Raw genomic sequence first — 23667 nt, 5'->3', positions numbered from 1 at the left:
GTTGCTCTTGGGTAACTTACGTCGCCCTTTTCAGCCTCGGTTTCCCCATCTATCCAAAGGAGTAATAACCACCTGCCTCACAGGGCCATGGTGAGGCGTAGTGAGGTCTAATGCATGTCTAGTGCTTTACCCACTGGGGGGGGGGGGGGCAGGGAGAGCCGGCTTCAGGGTCACCTGGGGCTACCATTAGAGAACCCTGCTTTGCAGAAGCAGCTCAGAGGGGTTGAGCCCCTTGCTCAAGGTCACCAAGTTACTATGCCAGGTCTGTCTGAATCCACCAAACACCATAGATTTGTGAGGGGAAGCCATCCCGATGGCAAATGTTCTCTCCTGAGTCAGTTCACAGGCCTGAATTTTTTGGTTGAAAAAATGGTCAAGGGACGCGTTAGAGACCCAGGGCCCGCCCCCCCGCCCGCCAGACCTGGACCCTCCCGGCTAGGACACACACACACACACACACACACACACACACACACACACACACGGGAGAGGTGTAGGGAGGAACCGACCACCTCCCTGGAAGCCAGAGAAGAGCCCCAGGCTCAGCGGCCAGGCCCCTCAGACCCCCGGGGCCGCGATGCGCCCCGACGGCCGCCAGGGGTCGCTGGGCCGGCGCGCAGGCCGCTCTCTCCATTCATAAATCGGGCCTCGCTCCCCGCCCCTCCTCTTTCGCTCAGACCCCTCCTTCCCAAGGCTGGGCAGGGACGACCCCGGACGTGTGTGGGAGGGTTGCCGGGCCCCGGTGACCGCTGGGGGGAGGGCGAGGGGGGGCTCCTTCGTTCCCCCTTCCCAGCGCCGGCGAGCCCACTCCCTCAGCGGGACCTCCCTGCACCTCGGGCGCTGTGGGAGGCTGCGGGGAGTAGGTGGGGGAGCGAGGGCGCTAAGGGTTCTGCAGAAGCCTGCCGGGAGGAGGGCACTGCCTACTGGGGACCCCGCCTCCCAGCACCCAGGTTTTGCCCCGAGACTCCTGGCTCCCGCCGAGGGTCCTTTGGAACCCCCACCCCGGGCCTGGGGATCCCCCAAGCCCCGCACCTGTTGGCTCCGGGACCCTGGCGTCCTCGGCTGCTGGTCCCCGGACTTTGCACCGGGGACTCCGCCTCCCTGCCCGGAAGGTCGGGCTCCAGGGGCCCGGGCCGGGGGAGGGGTCCGGGGAAGCCCCCTCCCAAGGCTGCGCTGCCTGGGCTCGCTCTGCTGGGTGCGAGCCGCTGCTCCAACGCGGGCTCTGGCTGGGCGCGGGCTCCGCCGGGCTGCGCGCCGCGGGGAGGGGGGGGGGGCGGCCGGGCGGGAGGGGCCGGCGGGGAGGGGAGCCCCCAGCCGGTCTCGGCTTCACGTCGCTCAGCCCGAGACTGGGAGGGCGGGGGAGACGCTCGTTCCTCCTCGTCTGCCACTTCTTGCTTCCATCCCACCTCCATTCACGCGTCCGTCCGTTCATTCATACGTTCGCGTTCAGTCGGCATTTACGCCTCCGGTCCCTGGGCGTTCAGAGCGCACCTACTGTGTGCTGGCGGGCCCTGGGCAGCTTCGGAGGGCCACAGCGCCAACTCTTCTCGCGGCCTCAGCTAGCTCGCGAGGATGATGGCACAGGTGGGTCACAGGAGTGAGAGTCGGTGCCTGCACCGCCCCCGGCCACGCTCCGGCTGCAGCTGCTGCAGTGAGCGCCCTCCTCGTCCATCTCCCAGCGCGCCCCCCCCCCCCCGCCCCGTTCTGTCTGCCCCCCTCCATCCTTTTCCTTGGTACCTACTTTAACCCCCTCCCAAAATGGATGGATGGTAGGTGGGGGCAGGAAGAGGAAAGCCAGAGGGGCTGACTAATTCAACAAACATGGACTAAGCTGTGTGCCAGCCAATGAGCTAGAAAAACACAGCTGCCACTTGCATGGGCCCCACCATGCGTGATCTCACTTATTCTTCAGGCCAATCCGGGGAGGTAGTTGCTATTGTCCCCATTTTCCGGATGAGGACACTGGACTCACTGGGTTCAGTGACTTGCTCGAGGCCACACAGCAGAGGCAGAGGTGGGGTTCAGGCCTGTGATTCTCTCTGGGTTTACCCACCTCCTTGCCGGACAGAGGCGCTCAGGCGGGCTGGGGGTGGGAGGCTCCCAAGCCAGCAAATATGCTATCGCACGAGGATTGCTGTGAGGAGACCCAGAAGGACAGACTGCTTCAGCCAGGGTATCAGGACAGACTTCCTGGAGCGAGAACACGGGGACCTGAAAAATGAGAAGGTAGCCTTGCAAGGGGGATTGTGGTGGCCCCAGAGAGGGTTCCAGGTAGAGGAAACAGCAGGTGCAAATGTATGGAGGTTGGGCGTTTCAGGAACCACAGGTAGGCCACGGGTGACCCCCTGGGCATCAGGCAGCCACCTTGTCTGTGCCTGCCTCAGGACAGGACCTTCCTAACACATCAGATCCCACCATTCTCTGTCACCTTAGGAGACTCACACTCCTTCGCTCCCTGGAGATGATTCCTGAGATGTAACCTCCATCTTCCCTGTGGCAGCCAAAGTCCTTTCTCAGAGGAGCTAGAGATGGACCATTAGGGCCCAGAGTGAGTGAGAAGGGAGCTGGAGGAACACAGGGGACAGGTCAGTGACCTTCACCTCCCCAGAACAGGAGGAGAAGTGAAGCTGACCCCATGGCACAGCACTGTCCCTGGGCAGGATGGGTGCCAGGTCATAGCATCCCTATGGTTCTGGCGCTCTGTCCTGCCTTCCTGGGGTGCTGGCAGAGGCAGGGGAATGGATGAGGGGACTCGAGACAGAAGTGCCTGGTGCGAGTGCACACGCGTCTGTGTGTGTGTGTGTGTGTGTGTGTGTGTGTGACTGCGTGTGCGCCTGTGTATGTGTGTGTGTGTTTCTGTATTTAGAAGTTGGGGCTGTGAGTGTATGTCTGAAGAACCTGACATGTGACTGTGTGTGTGTTTGTGTCTCTGAGTGTGTGCGTGAGTGGAGAACAGGCTCTGGGGTGGTGACGTGGGGATCACCTGGGTGGGATGTTTCTGTATGGGGCTTCACTTTGTGCAGTTGTGTCCATAAGGAATGTGTGTGTGTGTGTGTGTGGAGGGGGTGTCTGTCTCTCTGTGTGTCTGAATGTGCAGTTGTGGCTCTGGGGAGCACGGGCCTCCCGGCATGTGCCCCTGTGAGCGTGGGAACGTGAGTGTGCGCATGCCTTTGTGTCCGCAGCACCGCGACTGTGTGTTTGTGGGGCTTGGTATGTCTGCCCCCACAGCGATGACTCATCTCATCCCCCACGCTACCCCCCCCCCCCCGCCCATCTAGAGCTGTGATTGCTTGCTGTGGAAGGACTGGGGAGGGGCTACGACGTGGGGTGGGAGCCAGATCGTGCGGGGACACTCAAACACCAGCAGCAACGACAAGGTGCAGCTGGTAATGCGACAGGTAGAGACCCATGCAGACACCCACCCAGGCAGTGGGCCCCAGCGGAGTCCAGCACAGCCCAGGCTTAGAGCCCAGCCCAGAGCTTGGGATGCCATAGTCCGGGACCTCCCATACCCCCTGGGCTGGAGTGAGCACGGGGCTCCCCAGGTGCCCCAAACCATTATACATGGGGTGCACGTGTCGGCGTGGGGAAGGACTCGTGGCTGAGAATTCAGCTTCACAGAGCCAGTCTCAGCTCCCCTTAAAAGGGATCCCAAAGGCCAATCCTCTGTTCCTCCTTGGGGACCCCAGAGATGGCTGCTTTCCAGGAGGAAGGATCAGGAGTGTGTGGGAAGGGAGCTGGAGGAACACAGGGGACAGGTCAGTGACCTTCACCTCCCCAGAACAGGAGGAGAAGTGAAGCTGACCCCCCAGGCAGCAATATTTCTCCCTATCAGACCCTGGTCAGGGAGGAGGCTTTGAGCCCCCAGGTCCCTCTGGTCCTGAGTCTGGCTCCCTCAGCCATGGCCTGAGGAGAGAGGCCAGTTGTTTGGCCAAGGTGGGCACGAGGGAGAGACCCCTGGGCAGATGCTCAGAGAAAATCCTGCGATACCCAGAGGGGCCAGTGACGCTCTGGAGGACCCACAAGGGGCTGTGGTGCTTTGGTCCTCGGGTCCAATAGCACTGGCCTCTGGCAACTCCTGGCCAAGCACCAGTGCCCAGGGGAGGCATCCAGGGACCTCGTGCCCTCCATCTCCAGGCTGGGCACTCAGCCCTGGCACCCGCTCTGACCAGGAAGGACCGGCCTGAAGCCTTTGCTTTGCCTGAGCTGTCTGTCAAACTGGCGGCCACATGACCTCTTTCCTGGAACCAGCCATCCCCGGCCTTGTTGATCTAATCCCGAACCTCTGAGCCACAGGTCCCTGTCACATCCATCTTTAAGTGCTATCCCCGGGCACCGGCCCCAGGTCTGCCTCCCCGTCCCTCTCAATTCCAGCGTGACTTACAGTAACCTCTGTCGGGCTAGGACTAGAATAATCGGAATGTAATTGGGTTTTTGACTTGCTGATGCTGCCAGAGGCCTGGGTTGTGCATGGGAACACTCAGGGCAGGGCAGAGGTGCCTCTTAGGAGACCAGAAATCAGAAAACAGGCAGAGGTGTGTGCAGGGATGAGGGGTGGGCCAGCAGGGGCGGGGCCGTGGGTCCCAAGTGGGGCATTCTGAGCGCTGAGCCTGGCAGGCCACTGAGGAGGCTGTGGGGTTCGGTCCTCGGGCCCAACAGCACTGGCCTCTGGGAGCTCCTGGCAAAGTGCCATGCCAACGGGAAGGACCCAGGGAGCTCATGTCTCCAGGCCAGGTGCTCAGTTGTGCCCCTTCTTCACAGGAAGGGCTGGCCCTCCTTCAGGGTTTGGGTGGCTTGAAGGGGGTGGACATCCACTGAGAGAGCAGGAGCCCCAAGGCCCACCCAGAGCCAGGCATCCTTGGTGACTTCACAAGCTACAGAGCATCTTCAGGCTAGGGCAGGGGCAAAGAGGGAAGGGGCTGGGCCAGAAAGACTTGGGTCAGACTCCTAGCTCTGCTGCTTACTGCTGTGTGATCCGGGACTAGTCACTTCACTTCTATGACAGGCTGGGTAGTGGCCCCCAAAGATGTCCGCATCCTGATCCCAGGCACCTGTGACACATTACAAGGCAAAAGGGACTTTCCAGATGGGACTAAATTCAGGATCTTGAGATGGGGAAATTAGCCTGGGTTATCCAGGTGGGCCCAAGAGAATAACAAGTGTCCTTGTAATAGGAGGCGGGAGGGTTAGAAGGAGCAGATGTGGTGACAGAACAGAGGTTGGGGTGATACCAGCGCTGGGAGGGGCCGCAAGCCGAGGAAGGCAGGCGGCCTCTGGAAGCTGGCAAAGGCAAGGAACAGATTCTCCCCTAGAGCCTCCAGAAGGAATTCAGCCCTTACTTTTAGCCCCATTAGACCCAATTTGGACTTCTCGCCCCCAGAAAGAAATGTGGCAAGAAAAAAAGCTGTGTTGTTTTAAGCCGCTCGGTCGGCAGTAATCTGTTATAGCAGCCCCAGGAAACTAATGCTGCTTCTCTGGGCCTCGTTTCACGGGTTCTAAGGGCAAAAACAGGAAAGTTTTCCGTGTAGAGTCACGTAAGGATTCATTGCGGACAGGCAGGGGGGCAGAGCAGCCGTGGCCCGGCAAGACAGAGACTCATACTTCCATACACACAGTATCTAAAAATAATTTAATATCGGGGCACCTGGGTGGCTCAGTTGGTTAAGCGTCCGACTGTGGCTCAGGTCATGATCTTGAGGTCCATGGGTTCGAGCCCCGTGTCAGGCTTTGTGCTGACAGCTCAGAGCCTGGAGCCCGCTTTGGATTCTGGGTCTCCCTCTCTCTCTGCCCCTCCCCTGCTCGCACTCTCTCTCTCTCTGGCTCTCAACAATAAATAAATGTTAAAAAAATTTTTTTAAATAGTTTAATATTTTAAAAAAATCAGAGTGGTCATCATGGGACAAATCAGGGTTTTGTCAGATGTCCTTATGGCTCTCTTGTCATTTGGTATTGCTTTTATTTTGAGTCACATACTGGTGCAGGACCCTCCTAGTGATCTTAAATCCTAAAATTATAAATAATATTAGTTACAAACAATGATCATGGTAAATGTGTGCTGATGTGGTTATTTTGACCCAGGAACGCACAAGGAAAAGAAAAGGAGAAGCCTGATCTTTCTGGGAGGGTGTGTGTACATGTGTGTGTGTGTGTGTGTGTGTGTGTGTGTGTGTGTGTAGACTGAGTTGTTTTGTTTTGCTTTGTTTTGTTTAACCATGATCTGAACTGCCGGACATTTGAGGAAAATCTTTAACAGGAGAAAGACCAAGATAAACAGAAAAATATTCCAGAGGCAACTTGGGCTGGGTCTTGAGGGATGACTAGGAGTTCACAGATGGGCTTTGAGTAGGACATGCTGAGCGGGACGGGGAGAGGAAGGGGTGCCTGGGTGGCTCAGTCGGTGAGCATGACCTCACAGCTTGTGAGTTCGAGCCCCGCGTCAGGTTCTGTGCTACCAGCACAGAGCCTGGAGCCTGCTTCGGATTCTGTGCCTGTCTCTTTCTGCCCCTCCCCTGCTCTCTCTCTCTCTCTCAAAAATAAATAAACATTAAAAAAAAAAAAAAAAAAAAGGAGGGGGAGAGAAAGAAAGATGGGATTCCAGGGAGAGGGGGTAAGATGAGCAAAAGTGAGGGGTAGACACGGCCAAAGGTCTGTTCTGGGTCCACTGTCAATGCCAGTGGGGTCCAAGGGTTCTCCCTAAAAGAAGAGCAGCAAGAAACAGAAAGATGGACGAAAGAAAAGCTGACCTGAATCTAGGCTGAGGGGCTTGGGCTCCATCCCAAAGGCAGCGGGGTCCCTGAAGGGTTTAAGCAAGGTTGTGATGTGAATTGATCCACACCCGGGCCCTCCAACTTAAACACATTTGCAATGAATACAAAGCCCATTTTTCTCATTATAGGCTCAAATCACTAGGAATGAGATCAAGGAAAATCATTATCTTCAATTACCTACAGTAGCTATTGACTCTGGTATTAGAATACAGCCCCTGTAACGAAGACTCCCAAATGACAGTGCCTTAGGAAACGGAAGTTTCTTTTTCTCCGCAGGCCATCCAGCGCTGGCTAGACGGTTCTGCAGTCTTCGGTTCTGCAGTCTTCGGGAAGCCAGAGTACGGCCAGGGTAGAAGTGTTGTCACGGTCATGAGCACAGGTTCTGGTGCCAGACTGTCCAGGCTTAAGTGACGGGTCTGCCACTTCTGAGCTGCTGTGTCACCCTGAGCGTGCCACTTAATTTCTTTGTGCTTGGGTTTCGCCATCCGTAAAATGGGGATACTATCTACGAATCTGAGGGAGGGAGCATAATGTTTTGCCAAAGATGTCTATGCCCTTATCTCTAGAAATTGTGAACGTTATGTTATACGGCAAAAAAAAAACCAAAACCAAAACAAAAACAAAACAAAAAACAAACTTGGCAGAAGTGATTAAGACTCTCGAGTTGGGGATATTATCCCGGACTGCTCCGGTGGGCCCTATGCAATCACAAGGGTCCTTAAAGGAAGGGGGCAGGAAATGGAAATCGTAATAGGAGATGCGATGATGGAAATGAGAGGCCATAGTGACATGAGAAAGGACTTGGGAGCCAAGGAATGCAGGTGACCCACTAGAAGCTGAAAAGACAAGGGAACAAATTCTCCCCTGAGTCTCCAGAAAGAAGCAGTTTAGACGACACTTTGATTTTAAACTTCAGAACTCCAGAACTGTAAGGGAAAAAAATCTGTGTTGTTCTGAACCACCAAGTGTGTGGTATTTTGTTAGAGCAGCTATAAGGTAATGAATACACATCCTCATTAGGTTAAAACACCCAGAAAACCACCATGACCAGGGGGTGCCCGGGTGGCTCAGTTGGTTAAGCATCTGACTTCAGCTCAGATCATGATCTCCTGGTTTGTGAGTTCAAGCCCCAGGTTGGGCTCTGTGCTGACAGCTCAGAGCCTGGACCCTGCTTTGGATTCTCTGCCCTTCCCCTGCTCCCGCTCTGTCTCTCTCTCTCTCAAAAATAAATAAACATTAAAAAAAACTTTAATTACAAAAAAAAAAGACCTGTTAGAAAACATAGAATATGTCTAAGTGTTAGCTATTATTATTTACCCCAAAACTCTTGGCCTGGATCAGAGATGGCCAGTCACATCCGTATTCCAGCTAATGGAGAGGCACATCAGTTCTGTTTGCATCCAGTTGGTCTGAATTTGGTCACCTGATCCCAGGTCGCTGCAAGGAAGCCTGGGAAATATCCTGTTTCTCTGGATAGCCACGTGTCCAGGGAAACGCAGGGGTTCTGTGAAGGGAAGGAGGGGAGCTGGTTACTGAACTCACAGTGCCTGGCACCATGCCCAATTATGAAAGATGAGAAGTTTAGAAAGGTAACTTCCCTCCAGAGTTCGGTTGGATACACATTTTCCAGCTTTTCTTTCTTATGCCATTCATTTCATGAAGTATCTCTTGACTCCCCACTGTGTAAGATGAGACATCCTTTATCACACCTGCCCTCCCTCCTCCTAAATCTTCTTGCTAAACCACTACATTTGCATCTAGTTCTGTATCCATAATTAAAATGTTCTGGTTTTGTGTGTTGTCTGTCTCTGAATTTCAAAAATTGAAAATCAATAAAGTGTTTTTAAAAAATATTGTGATTATGTAAACATTATTCTCTGCAGAGCTAACTAGCATCCGGGGACCCAGAGGGAAGGACCGGTAATCTTATGATTTAAATGCTGCTTGAAGGCAAATGCTCCAGGCTTCAAGTTCAAATGTATTTTCCTATACTCCCTCAGATACTCAAAGTCATGCTATATTTTAATTCACTTCATATCTGGACCATGACTTTCTTATACGAGTTTTTGTTCTCCTGGAATTTCTAATTGCTTTTCTCTTTTCTTCTCGAGAAAAGAAACATATGCCTTTTTAATCAGGTCACTAAAATCTTCCAGCGTCTTAATTACATTATTTGTTGAATGAAGCCCATTTTCTTCTTAAAGGCTTTTTCCTCCAAACCCGGACTTCCTGTTCTAATTTTGACTGATGGCTTTATGGACCTCTGGTATTTCTATTCGTTGCACTTGTGGGTTAATTCTACTGTTTGGTGAATCTGTTACCTCTTACTTGGTGTTTACCTCTGTTTTGCTGGAGGATATCTTCAAATAACATTTTTAAAGAGGGGGGGGGTGCATGGAAGGAAAATCTTCTGAAGCTTTGCATGTCTGAAAAAGGTTTTAAATTTGTCCTTACTCTTACTGAGTGGGGCCATCAACCCACAGGCTTCGCTTTAGGGCATGTGGAAAGGAGGCAGACAGGCAAGCCGGCACCCAGGTTCTCACCCCGGGGCCAACATAAGGAGGGATTTATTCTAGATCGCCAACACTCTGAATAGGAATTCTGGTCCATTTGAAAAAAATTGCTCAATTTCTTTAGAAAGGAGTTCTCTCTCACTGTTTAATCTACCCCCTCTCTGTGTGTTCCTGATGTGTATGTGTTTGCAGGGGATTGTTGGTGGCCGAGGCTGGCTTGTTATTCGTTAAACAGGCCTTTCTTTGAATTATTTTCTAATTTTGGTGATTCTCATAACAGCATCTCTATTTTTGCCATATCTTCTTACTACCTGTATTAATATTTACTCTCTCTTTTTTTGGTGTTTTTAATGACTGAAATGAAACAGATCTAAAACTACAGCTTCTGGAAGAACCATTTGTTCTTGCTGGTCTTGTACCTCTCCTCTCCTTGTACCTCTCGTACCTCCTCCTTGACCTTGGTCCCTTGTCAGGCTTTGCATTTAAGAGCAGGGTCTCTGAAGACATCCTTGTTGATGACAGTTTTGTCCCAGGGGATAGCCACAGAGTACCTTGTGGGCATGAAGTGACTGTAGTTCTAAACTTTCACAAAACACTTGATCTTTGACCTCTTGGTGATTTTCTTCTTGCTTATGGCAGCTGTCACTTTGCAGGGATCACAGGCAATTCCAGCCACCAGAGTGTGGCTGTAGGGACGGTCTGAGGTGCCGTCACCAATGTTCTTCATGATGACTGGAGTAGCGTCCAGCCAGGATCGGCCCAACATTTTCAAGTTACACAAACTTGTCCATCTCAACACCAGCCACTCAAGCCAATGGCAGACAGAATATTTACTTATGGTATGACTTTTGCTGAAACTGACTCTGCTAGTTATACCTATCAAATTGCATGTTTCATGTTAGAGTTGTATCTCTTGTTTGTAATTATATAGTTGTATTTTCTAATCTATATTCCTAGGTTTTTTTTATGTGTGTGTGTGTGTTTTTTTAGAGACAGAGTGTGAGTGGGGGAGGTGCAGAGAGAGGGAGACATAGAATCTGAAGCAAGCTCCAGGCTCTGAGCTGTCAGCACAGAGCCCCACGCAGGACTTGAACTCATGAACCAGGAGATGATTACCTGAGCTGAAGTCGGTTGCTTAACAGCCAGATGCCCCCTATACGCCCAGTTCTTAAGACAACAGAAGTTTAGGGGCACCTGGGTGGCTCAGTCAGTTAAACATCTGACTTTGGCTCAGGTTATGATCTCATGGCTTGTGAGTTCGAGCCCTGCGTTGGGCTCTGTGTTGACAGCTCAGAGCCTGAAGCCCACTTCGGATTCTGTGTCTCCCTCTCTCTCTGCCCCTCCCTCATTCGTACTCTGTCACTCTGTCTCGCTCTCAAAAATAAATAAACATTAAAAAAATAACAAAAGTTTTATTTACCACCAAATAGCATTCACAGCAATGGTGCATGTACCATACTTTGGGAAATACTTCTTTAATTAATAATCATGTCGGTTACCCGTTAATCAATTGCCTGAGCTTTCTTTGCATTCCTGCCAAGGCCTTCCAAAGAGGTCTCCTTTCAATAGTGCCTCTCCTCCTTGGCTTGTTTCCGACATGCCAGGAAATAAAGGAAAAGAGTAATTATGGAAGGCAAAGTATCACTTTTGTTATTGGTAATGGCTGTAAAGGCCTTAGCTTAGGGCAAGGACTGTTAACTGAGCCTCCATCCCTGCCTGGGGAAGCAGGTTGAGCCCTCCTTTCACAGGGAGTGGCTCACAGGCTCAGCCATGCCTCTCCTGGCCACTCTTAGTGGCATGTGGATAGAACAATCAAGTATCTTGGGCTCAGGTACATGTTCAGAGAGCAGACAGTCCATATCTTATCCAAATTGCTCTAAAAAGTAGAAAAAGAGTGAAAATTACCCATTGTGTTTTGTGCAGCTAGTAAAAACGTAATATTAAACCGAGACTAGGAAGTTTCAGACAAGAAGATCTTAGATCAGTGAATTCTGGACATAGATCCAAACATCCTAAAAAGAAGGTTGTCAAACTAAATACAGCAATACATTTAAAAATGTATAAGGACCAAGTTGGGTTTATTCCAGGAATGCAAGAATAATTTCAACATTAGAAAATTATTATTTTAAGGCTCAACATTAACAGATTAAAAGACATAAAAAATCCTACAATCACATGAAACAGATGGGAGAAAGTGCATTTGATAAAATTAAGCTGTTTATAAAAATTCTTGGCAAACTAGAAATAGGAGGGAACTTCCTTAATGTGATACATTGATAAGGAGTATCTTTCTAAAACCTGCAGTAAATGTATCACTTGATGGTAAAAACTTAAAGGCATTTCCTTTAAAGTCAGTAACCTAAAAAGGATGTTTACTACCTCAGCTTCTGTTCAGAGCTATACTGGATTCCCAAACCCGTGCTAGGAAGAAACAAAATGGTCATCATATATTTGTAGATCATATGATTGTTTACCTAGAAAGTGGAAGAGATTCTACAGACCAGCTATTAAAATTATCGAGAAGATTCATACTGAGAGTTTCCTTGGGTCGGTTGCATTTCTGGATGCTTTGCAACAGAGACACTAACTGACCTTTGGTTTGGGACTTTTGTTTTTGTTTTTTGGGGTTTTTTTTGGACAATCTCTTCAAAGATGTTTGTTTGTCGACCATCTTTGGAATATAGAGTAAATCTCTTCCTCCGGAGCAGAAGGCAGATTTGCTTATTACCCAGTGTAGTGAAGATAATGTCTCCGTCTGCAGCAAAGATCAGACAGTTGGGTTCCCTGAGCTCAGGGTTCCTCAGTGAATATGCAAACCCACTGAGTGCATGTGCAACATCCCTGTGGGACTTGGGGAACCAGAGGAGCAGAGCTGCTGGCTCAAACATGAGGCACATGCTTCTTGTTGAGCCATGAGTAATGAAGTCCTTTGTCTCTGACCTGTAAGTCTCGTGTCTTCTGTGGCATCCCTGATGCTGTGGTAGCGAAGAGTCTGATGGGGTAAAATCCCAGATCCTTTACATTCTTGATGGATGGTTCAGCCATCTCACTTTTGAATGCCAGCAACAGACATAAAGTGTTATTTATAAATGGTACCATTTAAAAAGGCACAAAACACTCTTCAGTGGCTACAAATAAATCTAAGAGATGTGCAAGATTTTTATGGAGAAAATTAGAAAACTTGATTGATGGTCATTCAAAAGATACAGATAGATGGAGAGGTATAATTCACCTGTAGAAGGAGGGACTCGACTGTAAAGATGTCAATTCTCCCCAAATTAATCTATACATTTATTTCACTGTCAAAGGATTAAATAAAGGGGCTTTTAAATTAATGTTTTTGGAAACATTATCCTAAAGTCATCTGAAAGAACAGCTAAGGGTAGCCAGGCAACTTTGAAGAAAATGAACACAGTGAGGAGAATCACCCTCTAGATGTCAGGACTTATACAACTAACTAAAGTAATTGAGACAGGGAGATATTGACAGAAGGATGTACAAATAAATAAATGGGGCAGGATTGAGGGTTCAGAGACAGAAGTGTGCAGACTGGAGGTTTCACATATGTCAGGGGTGGCATTCCAACCAGTTTCTTTCATGAGGTGCCTGGCTGGCTCAGTTGGTAGAACATACAACTCTTGATCTCAGGGTCATGGGTTCAAGCTCCATGTTAGGGGTAGTGTTTACTTAAAAAAAAAAAAAAGAGGGGCACCTGGGTGGTGCATCCCAGTCTTGATCCAGGGTCATGAGTTCAAGCCCCGCAAGCCCCGCACTGGGGTCTGTGCTGGGCATGAAGCCTACTTAAAAAAAAAAAAAAGATAGTTAAAACAGTTCTTTCCAATATATTGTGGTGTGAAATTTGGTTTTCCATGTGGAAAAAAGAGAATTGCACTCCTATATCCCTGTGATCACCAAAGTCAATGCTGAGGGATATTAAATGTGAAAAAAAAAAAACCTAACACTTCTAAAGAAAAAACTTTTCTAGGGTGCTTGGGTGGCTCAGTCAATTAGGCATCCGACTCTTGATTTCGGCTCAGGTTATAATCTCACGGTTTGTGAGAGCAAGCCCCAAGTCGGGCTCCTCGCCAACAGTGTGGAGCTTGCTTGGGATTCTGTCTCAGTCTCTGTCTCTGACCCTCCCCTCACCCCAAAGAAAGAAATAAACATTTTAAAAAATATTTGAAAAATCTTTTCTAGACCTCACGGTATGAAGATTTCTTAAATAAGTTTAAGAAGCATAAACAATAAAGAAAACACAGATAGATTTGACTACATTAAAATTCCAAAGTATTGTATAACAAAAACGTGATAAAGAAAATTAAAATCCAAGCCACAAGGCTGGGAGAAGATACACATATAATGTACACAACAAAGCATTAATATTCAGGTTGCATAAAGAAGTTCTATAGATTGGGGTGCCTAGGTGGCTCAATCGGTTAAGTGCCTGACTTCAACCTGAAGTCATGATCTCAACGTGTGTGAGTTCGAGCCCTGCATCGGGCTCTGTGCTGACAGCTCAGAGCCTGGAGCCTGCTTCAGATTCCGTGTCTCCCTCTCTCTCTGCCCCTCCCCCACTCACACCTCTGTCTCTCTCCTTCTCTCAAACGTAAATAAACATTAAAAAAATTTAAAAAGTAAAAATAAACAAAGATTAAAACAACGGAAGTTCTATAGATCAATGAAAAGGTTACAAACCACTCAACAGAAAAACAAGGGTAAGACATAAATAGGTAGACAATACAAATATATGTGAAACGATGTTGAATCCTACTTGTAATTTTTCGAATGCCAATGAAAACAATAATGAGTTGGAATTTCACTCCCCAGGATGGTAACGCAAACAACATTTCCAGCCTGACTCTATTAAGTGTTGGGGAACAGGTGGAACAGGGGAACTCTTGTTAATGCCAAAAAGGGTTTAAGTCATAACCACTTTGAAGAGCAGTCTGGCAAAATCTAGTGAAGTGCAGCGTGTCTGCGCCATACTCCCCGACCTAGCCCTTTAGTTCTGGAAATAAATCGCAACTCTTGACAAACACAAGAATGTTCATTACAACACCGCGCAGAGTGAAAGATTGGAAACAACAGAGTAATGTACAAGTCAACCTTGTCAGAGCTACAAAGTAGACGGTGAAGGTGAACGCGCGCTGGAGAGATACGTACTGATTGACAGGCTACCCCTAACATTTCCGAGGCCCAGGGCAAGGCTCGGGGCCCATCCCTGTCCTCTCCCCACTCTGCCTCCATCCCACACGGTGAAAACCTCACGCGCACATTTGTTGACACTTGAGCGAATTTGTCCAAACTGTGTCCAAATCAGTACTATCAACTGTTCACGGATATGTACGGTAGGAGCAAAATTATACAAGCTTGCATGGAAAGGACACCTGCGTCTGGCAGCCTGGCAGGCTAGGTACGCTCTGAAAGGCCTCCCAATCCCAAAGAATCAGATGCTGGAGAAAAAAAAAAAAGTGTAATTTAAAATTTTACTGGTAGATTTCTAGGAAGTGAAATCTCTAAAGAGACAAAGCCAATATTGTGAGCTGAGCCCAGGGCTCTGAGGGGTGCATAGTCAGAGGAGGTGTTACCTAAGGTAGATGCCTACTCAACACCACAGGAGTGCTGATGGGGCCGGGAGCAAGCTGGGGAAACTGAGCCTGAGATTCCTGCATTGAACGGGGACCCTGCAAGTGCCTTCAAATGGTTTCAGATTCACCGTCCTCCCCAGCTCCCACATACAATTATATCAAAATTAAAAAAAATTTTTTTAAAGTTTTTCTTTAATGTTTATTCATTTTGAGAGAGAGAGAGAGACAGGCAGAGTGAGAGTGGGGAAGGGGCAGAGAGAGAGGGAGACACAGAAATCCAAGCAGGCTCTAGGCTCCAAGCTATCAGCACAGAGCTCCACGCAAGGTTCAAACTCACGAACCGCGAGATCATGACCTGAGCCGAAGTCGGACGCTTAACCGACTGAGCCATCCAGGTGCCCCCTCAAAAATGTTTTTAAATCACCAAGAGACCTACATTAAAAGTGCTTCCAAGTATGTACCTTGGAGAGCAGAAAAATGATTGAAGAAGACGAGTCAGAGATGAAGAAGGAGTGTTGAGAAAAAAAAAACAGTGATAAACACGTAGATGGATCTAAACACACGTCGTACGATATATTGAGCAGGAAGGCAAATTTGTGGGCTGAGAAAAGGACAGGCTGAAATGCAAGTTGGGTGCAGGTGGAAGGGACAGATACTGGGGTTAGTGTTCCTAGGTGATTGTACTGCTTGGCAAGAGGGATGGGATATTAAATATAAGCCGTGTTAAGGGTACAAGGTCAAAATGTTAAGAGAACCACTCTAAGAATAGGAATGGGGTCAATGACTTCCAAACCAGCAGACAGAAAAAGGAATAAGAAAACAAAAACCCAGTCTACTTTTAGAAAGGCAAGGAAGGGGGCACCTGGGTGGCTCAGTCGTTTAAGTGTTTGACTCTCGATTTCGGCTCAGGTCATGATCTCACGGTTCATGGGATCAAGCCCCAAGGCTTGACAGCACAGAGCCTGCTTGGGATTCTCCCTCTCTCTTTCAAAAATAAATGAACATTTTTTTTTAAATAAAATAAAAATAAAAAATAAATAAAAAAGCAAGGAAGGAGAATGAAATGCAAAGCAAAGGTGAGACAAAGAGAAAGCAAAAGGTACCAGGATAGAGACAAGCTAAATAAGTTAGTAATAATAATACGTCGGCAATACAGGGTTCTAAGCGGGGTAGTTTAAAACACCTCTCTTTATTATTGACTGCTGTTTCTTTTTTTTTTTTTTAATTTTTTTAATGTTTATTTATTTTTGAGAGAGAGAGAGAAAGACAGAGTGCAGGCAGGGGAGGGACAGAAAGAGAGGGAAAGACAGAATCCAAGACAGGCTCCAGGTTCTGAGCCATCATGGTGTGGGGCTCGAGATCGTGACCTGAGCCAATTGACTGCTGTTTCTAATCAGAAAAAGAATGATGAAAAGTATGGGCGATTTGAACCGCACACTGAACAAGCCCAGCTTACCGACCTAAAGAGAGTCCAACACTGAGACTCATTCTTCCCAAGCACACGTGGAACGTTTAACAAACATTGAGCACATTCTCGGCCTCACAGCAAGTCTCACACACCAGTCACTCACACCATATTCTCCCACCAAAATCCACTTAAGAATCTGTAACAATAAATAATTCCCACATGTCTGGAAGTTTAAAAACACGCTTTTGGACACAGCCCGAATGCTCATCAACCGTTGAATGGATAAATAGGTTGCAGTAGATTCGGACAGTGGGATGCCACATCCCAAAACGCATCGGACACAAGCACACGTGCATAACAATTGTGACAGGCGACACGGGGGAAACTCGCAGAATGACTGTTGAGTGAAAGAAGCCGGAAAAAGTAAATACTCCATAACTCTATTTGCGTGAAACTCAAAAGCAGACAGAATTAATCTACAGTGACAGAAGGAGAATAGCGGTTTCCTCTGGGACGACGGCAGGGATGCTGAAAAATTCTTTCTCTCACTTAGAAAATAAAAAAGAACCAGAGACTAAACCCCATGAAAGCAGGGCGAAGAAATGATGAAGATGAGAGCAAACAAAAATGAGTAAAATAGAAAACAAAGGCACAGCGGAGAGGATTAGGTGAGTTCTTTGAAAAGATTAAAAAAATACTCAAACCTCCGAGGCTGATTTGCATATAAAAAGGAACAAATAAGTAAATATTAAGAATGAAAAGGATGTGATCACTGTAGATCCAGGGGAGATTTGAGAGAACAGTCTACACAACTGTGTCTTTAACGTGACGTTTTCTTTTTCATTTCCATTTCTTTTTTTTTTTAAGTTTTATTTTAAATGTTTTTATTTATTTTTGAGACAGAGAGAGACAGAGCGAGACAGAGCACGAGCAGAGGAGGGGCAGAGAGAGAGGGAGACACAGAATCCAAAGCAGGCTCCAGGCTCTGAGCTGTCAGCACAGAGCCCAACGCGGGGCTCGAACTCACAAACCGTGAGATCATGACCTGAGCTGAAGTCGGATGCTAACCGACTGAGCCACCCAGGTGCCCCTTCATTTCCATTTCTTACGTCAGTCTTGATAAGTTATCTTTTAAAGACACACCGCGTCTTCATTTTCCGATTTATATGCACAGTTGTTTCTCGTGGTCAGCAAAAATCTTTGTCTAGGTAACTCCCTCTTTTCATTACTCATTTGGGCCTTCTCTCTTTTTTCTTAACCACGCTTACTACAAATGTACCTATTTTATAAGTCATTTGCTTTGGCGATCATCCGTGCTGGTTCTTTGCTTTCTGTTTCATTGGTTTTTTTCTTATCTTTATTATTTCCTGCTACGGGCGTGGGGGGAGGGGGGCGGGGGGAGGGGGAGACATGATTATGTTGTCTCTTTCTGGTGTCCTAAGTGGAATGCTTAGGTCACAAATGGGAAATCTTTATTAAGGGGCAATCTTTTTTTTTTTGGGAGAGAGAGAGAAAGCATGAACAGGGGAGGGGCAGAGGGAAAGAAAGAAAGAGAGAGAAAGAGAGAGACAGAGAGAGAGAGAGAATCTCAAGCAGGCTTCATGCTCAACATGGAGCCCGACACAGAGCTCGATCCCATGGTTCTGGAATCATGACTTGAGCCGAACTGAAGAGTCAGACGCTTAACCAACTGCACCACCCAGGTGCCCCAAGGTGCAATCTTTAATATAGGCATTTAAGAGGATACACATCCCCTCAAGGGTTGTTTTCGCTGCACTTAAATTTCAAAATGTATTGCTTTCATCATCAGCCAGTTCTTATATTTTGTATTTTTTCTTTGTCCCATTGAGCCTTTGGTTTGATTTTAATTTTCCAATGAAAATTTACCTTTTTGTTATAGTTTTCTCATTTTAGTGGATTGTGGTCATAGAAAATGGCCTATGAGACATCAGTTCACTTTGTGGGAAGACTTGCTTCATGACCTAGTATGGGAACAATTTTTGTAAACATTCTCATACTGCATGAAAAGAATGCCAATTTTTGTGACCAAACTTCTTAATTGTGTTATTCAAATATTCTACATATTTACGAATCTTATGGCCACTTGGCTTCGTGACTATGGAGAAAGGAAAGATAAGATCCTCAGGAGGATTAGGGATTCATCCATCTTTCTCTGAATTGTCTCAAGTTTCACTTTCTACCAGTGGTCATCAGACTATGGTCTGTGGACCAAATTTGGCCCACTCCTTATTTTTTTTAAATAAAGTTTTATTGGAACACAGCCATGTTCCTTTGTTTATGTATGATCTATGGCTTTTTTCTTACTACAATGGCAAAGTTGAGTAGTTGAGACAGAGGCTGTATGGTCTACAATGTCTAAAATATTTACTATCTGTCCCTTTATAAGAAAAGTGTGTTGACTCTGCCTTATGTAATCTGAGGGCTAGGCTGTTAGCTTCAAAGAAACTCAGAATTATATCTCCCAGGTGAATTTTTCTTTTCTTTAAAAAATTTTTCTTGTTAATCATTATACCATGACTCTCTTATCCATAATGATGCCTTTAGTCCATTACATCTGAGATTTATAAAGCTACACCAGCTTTTTTTGGCTTAGTATTTGCCTCCTGTGCTTATTAGAAATGCTTTTAGGGGCTACCTGGGTGGTTCCGTTGGTTGAACGTCTGACTTCAGCTCAGGTCATGATCTTGCAGTTCGTGGGTTTGAGCCCTAAGTCGGGCTCTGTGCTGATGGCTTTGCCTGTAGCCTACTTCAGATTTTGTGTCTCCTTCTCTCTCTGCCACTCCCCCACTCATTCTCTCTCTCTCTCTGAAAATAAACGTTAAAAAAATGCTTTTAGCTGCAAGTAACAAAACCCAACAACAGTGGCTGAAGCAAACTGATGTATGTTTTCCTCAGTACCCAGGCTTGCTCTGTGTTTCCTTCTCTTTTTTTTTTTTTTAATTTTTTTTTTAACGTTTATTTATTTTTGAGACAGAGAGAGACAGAGCATGAACAGGGGAGGGGCAGAGAGAGAGAGGGAGACACAGAATCAGAAGCAGGCTCCAGGCTCTGAGCCATCAGCCCAGAGCCCGACGCGGGGCTCGAACTCACGGACCGTGAGATCGTGACCTGAGCTGAAGTCGGACGCCTTAACTGACTGAGCCACCCAGGCGCCCCTGTGTTTCCTTCTCTTTAGTGTTAGCCTGGACGCCTTTGTGCTCACACTTGTCATCAAGATTGCACAAAGGCTGCAGCACTCTGAGGCACTGGTGTCCACGGGCCAGGCAGGAGAAGTGAAAAGGAAAGAAACACTTCCAGATTTCTCTTTACACCCCAGTTTCCAGAACTGGGGCACTTGAGCGTCTTTTCCTTAATCGCTAACCAAGAGAAATGAGATTCCATGATCGGCTGAGACCAAATCGTGATTCATCCTTTGCAGCTGGTACTTTGGCATCACAGGAAATAAACTGAGGCTGGTGGACAGACACTCCTCCTGGACCAACAGATCTCTGCCTCCTCCCTGAGAGAAAAAGCAAATCAGGATTCAGTGTCAAAGGGCAAAAGGTTTGGGGTACACTGTTGCTCAAACAATGGGCAGTTATACCCAATATTTCTGTAGCTTTGTTTTAGATGTCTCTCAGGAGCGGCATCTAGCTAGATTATGTGTTTTCTTGCACTACGATAATCTAGCAACTGCCGAAACCAGTCCATTTACATTTTTTGTGATTACTAGCATTTAGAACGTTATTTCTAAATCCTCTTTTGTGTTTTCCATTTACCACGTGTATGATCAATAGTTCTCTATTGCTATGTAACAAACGACCCCCCAAAAAGAGCATTTCAAAACAACAAACATTTATTATCCCTCCTAATTTCTCAGGGCCTGGAATCTGGGAACCACGTAGCTACGCGATCCTGGCTCAGGCTATCTGTGAGGTCGCAGTCAAGCTGTCGGCCAGGGCTACAGCCATCTGAAGGGTCTGTTGGGGATCTGCTTCCAAGTTCATTCCCGTGGCCAGAGACAGGAAGCTTCCGTTCCTTGCCACATGAACTTCTCCATGGTTGTAACATGGCTTCCCCAGAGTGAGTGATCCGAAAGAGACAGAGAGCACACAGAGAGAGCAACAGGATGAAAGCTGTGGGTCTCTTCTACTTGAGTCGCCAGATTTAGCCAATACAAATACAGGATGCACAGTTAAATTTAAATTTCAGTTAATATTTCAATATTCGCACGGGCCATATTTATACTAAATGCTTACTCATTGCTTATTCGAAATTTAAATCTGACTGGACTTCCTGAATTTTATCTGGCAACCTTACTGATAACCTGACCTTGGAAGCAAAACTGGCTACATAACTCGTGGGGTCCCTTGTTAAATTTGTAGGAATTTCAAGTCAGCGAGAGCAGAGCACTAAACCAAGCATGGAGCCCTAGTGAGGGCAGTGCCCTTTGTCAGAACGTGGGTTATACTCCCAAGACGGCCAACCCTGTTTGCAAGTGACATACCATCACTTCTATCATATTTTACCACACAGGAACAAGTCACTAAGTCCCACCTGCACCTTATGGGAGGGGACTCCACATGGGTGTGGGTCCCAGGAGGCAGGATCATTGGGGCCATCTTGGAAACTGACAGCCACACCAAGCTTTTCCTTTTCTTCTTTTATTTGTCATTTCCTGCCTGGAGGTGGACGAACTGGACTGTCTTCATTCCCTTTGTTTCCTCTCTGCAGGTTTAGAATACATTCTATTTCTGTTCTTTCATTAGTCATCCTTAAAATTTTTTAACATGCCCACTTCAACTTAACAAAGTCTAAAGTTAATCAATGTCCTCTTCTAGAACAATCAAGGACCTTAGTCAGAATACTTTTGAACCCTGATCTTAGCTTCCTGCCTATAATTTGATTGTTCCCAGGTTTTTTTTTTTTTTTGGTCTTACGTTCTTTATTTTATTCCCCAAATGTCTGTAAAATTTTAATTTTTTAAAACATTTTATTTTGGAGAGAGAGAGTGCGTGTGTGCGGGAGTAGGAGAGAGGGGCAGAGGGAGAGAGAGAGAATCTCTCTCTCCATGCTCCATGCTCAGTGTAGAGCCCAACTTGGGGCTCAATCCCATGACCCCGGGATCGTGACCTGAGCCGAAATCAAGAGTTGGATGCTCACCCGACTGAGCCACCCAGGCGCCCCTGTAGAATTTTTCTTAAGTCCACTCTTATTTGAATTTCCCACGCCTAATCATGTTTTTGCTTTCCATTTCTTGCAAGCTACTTTTTCTTTCTGGGTTTATTTCCTGTGTTTTATCTATTATCTTAATTTGACATCTCGTCAGAACTCTCCATGGTGTTTTAAAGTGATTTTTTAAAAGCTTGACTGCGTCTCTAGTCCTATCCTTTTTGTTCCTAATATGGTATATTTTGTGCAAATAATTTGTTTATTTTGCTGAAGCTTTTAAAAGAATTTACTAAGTCTTTTTAAAAGAATTCAACTTTCTGTTGGTTTCCATAGCGTTCCTTCCTGCTTTATTATTTCCTTTCTTCTGCTTTCTTTGGGTTTTCTGATGGCCTTTTCCTCGTCTCAAGTCAGACACTTAATTCATTGTTGTCAATCCTTCCTGTCTTTAATAAATGCGTTTCAGGCTAGAATTTTTCCTTCAAGTTCCACTTTAGCTTTATTGTGATTTAGTTTTAAATATCTTGTAATTTCCATGATAATGTTCTCCTTATCCCATGACTTATTTAGAAATGAGTTTTTAAGTTACAAAGCATATTGGATTTCCTTGGCCAACCTTTTATTGTTGGTTTCTGATTTTATTACATTGGGATTAGAGAACTTGGCAGTGATATTGATTTTTTGAAAAAATTGTAGACTTTCTTCCTGCCACGTATGTGATTTTTTTTTAATGTTCCACTTGAGCTTGAAAACAATGAGTATTCTGTGTTGGGGGGCTGTAATAGAAGTTTATGTTTACCCAGTAGATGAAGCTCCTTAATTATATTCTTCAAACTTCTGTATCCTCACTCATGCTTTGCTACTTGAGCCATTGGTTTTACAAAAGTTTAATTAACACTTCCCACTTTGTTTATAGATACGTTACTTTCTCTTTACAGTCCTGCCAGATTCGCTTTATATGTCTCACCAAAATAAATATAAGTTCACGATACATATAAATTCGCGATTATTCTAACTTCCTGGCAGGTGTTTTCCTCTACGATTGTATTGCTTAGGATTGGACCAATGTGACAAAGACTCTAAAAACAGTGCTTAAAATAAGAGAGAAGTGTATTTTTTGTTCATTTCAAAGTCCACAGCTGGGGCATCCTGTGGGGTTTGGCAAATGGGGATCCCAGCAGGAGATGAGATGGAAGGAAGAGAGTGGAATCGGGGTGTTTATTTCCCAGCTCCTTCTCTCTGAGGTCTCCTCTGCTCTAGAAGCCCTTTCCATCCGAGTACGGGTCACCTCTCCCTGGCTTTGACCCTGCAGGCTTAGGGGTGAAAGCTTTGCTGCTGCTGCTAATGCTGCCCCGGGCTCTTGCACTCTCTCTTGTGACTCCCCTACGCCCTGCTTTGTCATTAGTCCTTTTAAAAATAAATGCTGCCCCAATTCCCCTAATCAAAGTATGCCATCCGTTTCCTGTTGGGACCCTGAGTGATGCAGGCTGGCATCGTGTGTTTAAGTCATTGATTCTGGATGCCTTTAGGCAAGGGCGCACTCTCTAACATGTGCTGGACACAGGCGCCACCACTCCCTGTTTTCACACTCCTGGCTCGCTCTTGGATCTGCCTGGTCTCAAAGACCATTGAGACGGAGACCCTGGGTTCATAGCCCCAGGCTAAGAGAGTCACAGCCTCCAGGTCTCCAGAGAGTCATGGGGGGGGGGGGGGTGGGGGTGGGGAGGGGGGAAGGGAGTACTCAAAGCCATCAGTAACACCCACCTTGTCCATTTCAACACCTGTCCAGCTTGGCCACTGGTTCAATAGCCAGAGCTGTCTCTCCTTGGCCAAACTCAGTATCTTGGGGTCACGGGGACTCACCTTTGTCTGAGGATGCTTTATTACTTTAGGTGGGTCAATACTTTCACTTAATGCCTGTCAGCTTCCGCAGGACCACACTAGCCTGGCCCTTTGAGATGACTTTGGACATCTCTACTCTGATTCATTACATATCAATTTCTTCTGTCCAACTCTCAGTGGGCCCAGCTTGTTTCCCTCATATCCTCATTCTTAGGGAAGTTCTCAGTTTAGGTCTCACAGAGGTCCCTGTTCCCATTGTACGGACTGGGAAACTGAAGATCAGAGTGGAGAGTGAGATTCAGGGAATTATTTAGAGGAGGTGGAATTTGAACCTGGGTCTGTCCGGCTCTGAGTTAGAGGCTTTCCAAGGGAAGTGTGTG

The sequence above is a fragment of the Panthera leo genome, chromosome C1, assembly GCF_018350215.1.
Source record: "Panthera leo isolate Ple1 chromosome C1, P.leo_Ple1_pat1.1, whole genome shotgun sequence".
NCBI lineage: Eukaryota > Metazoa > Chordata > Mammalia > Carnivora > Felidae > Panthera > Panthera leo.
This window is presented reverse-complemented; position numbering follows the sequence as displayed.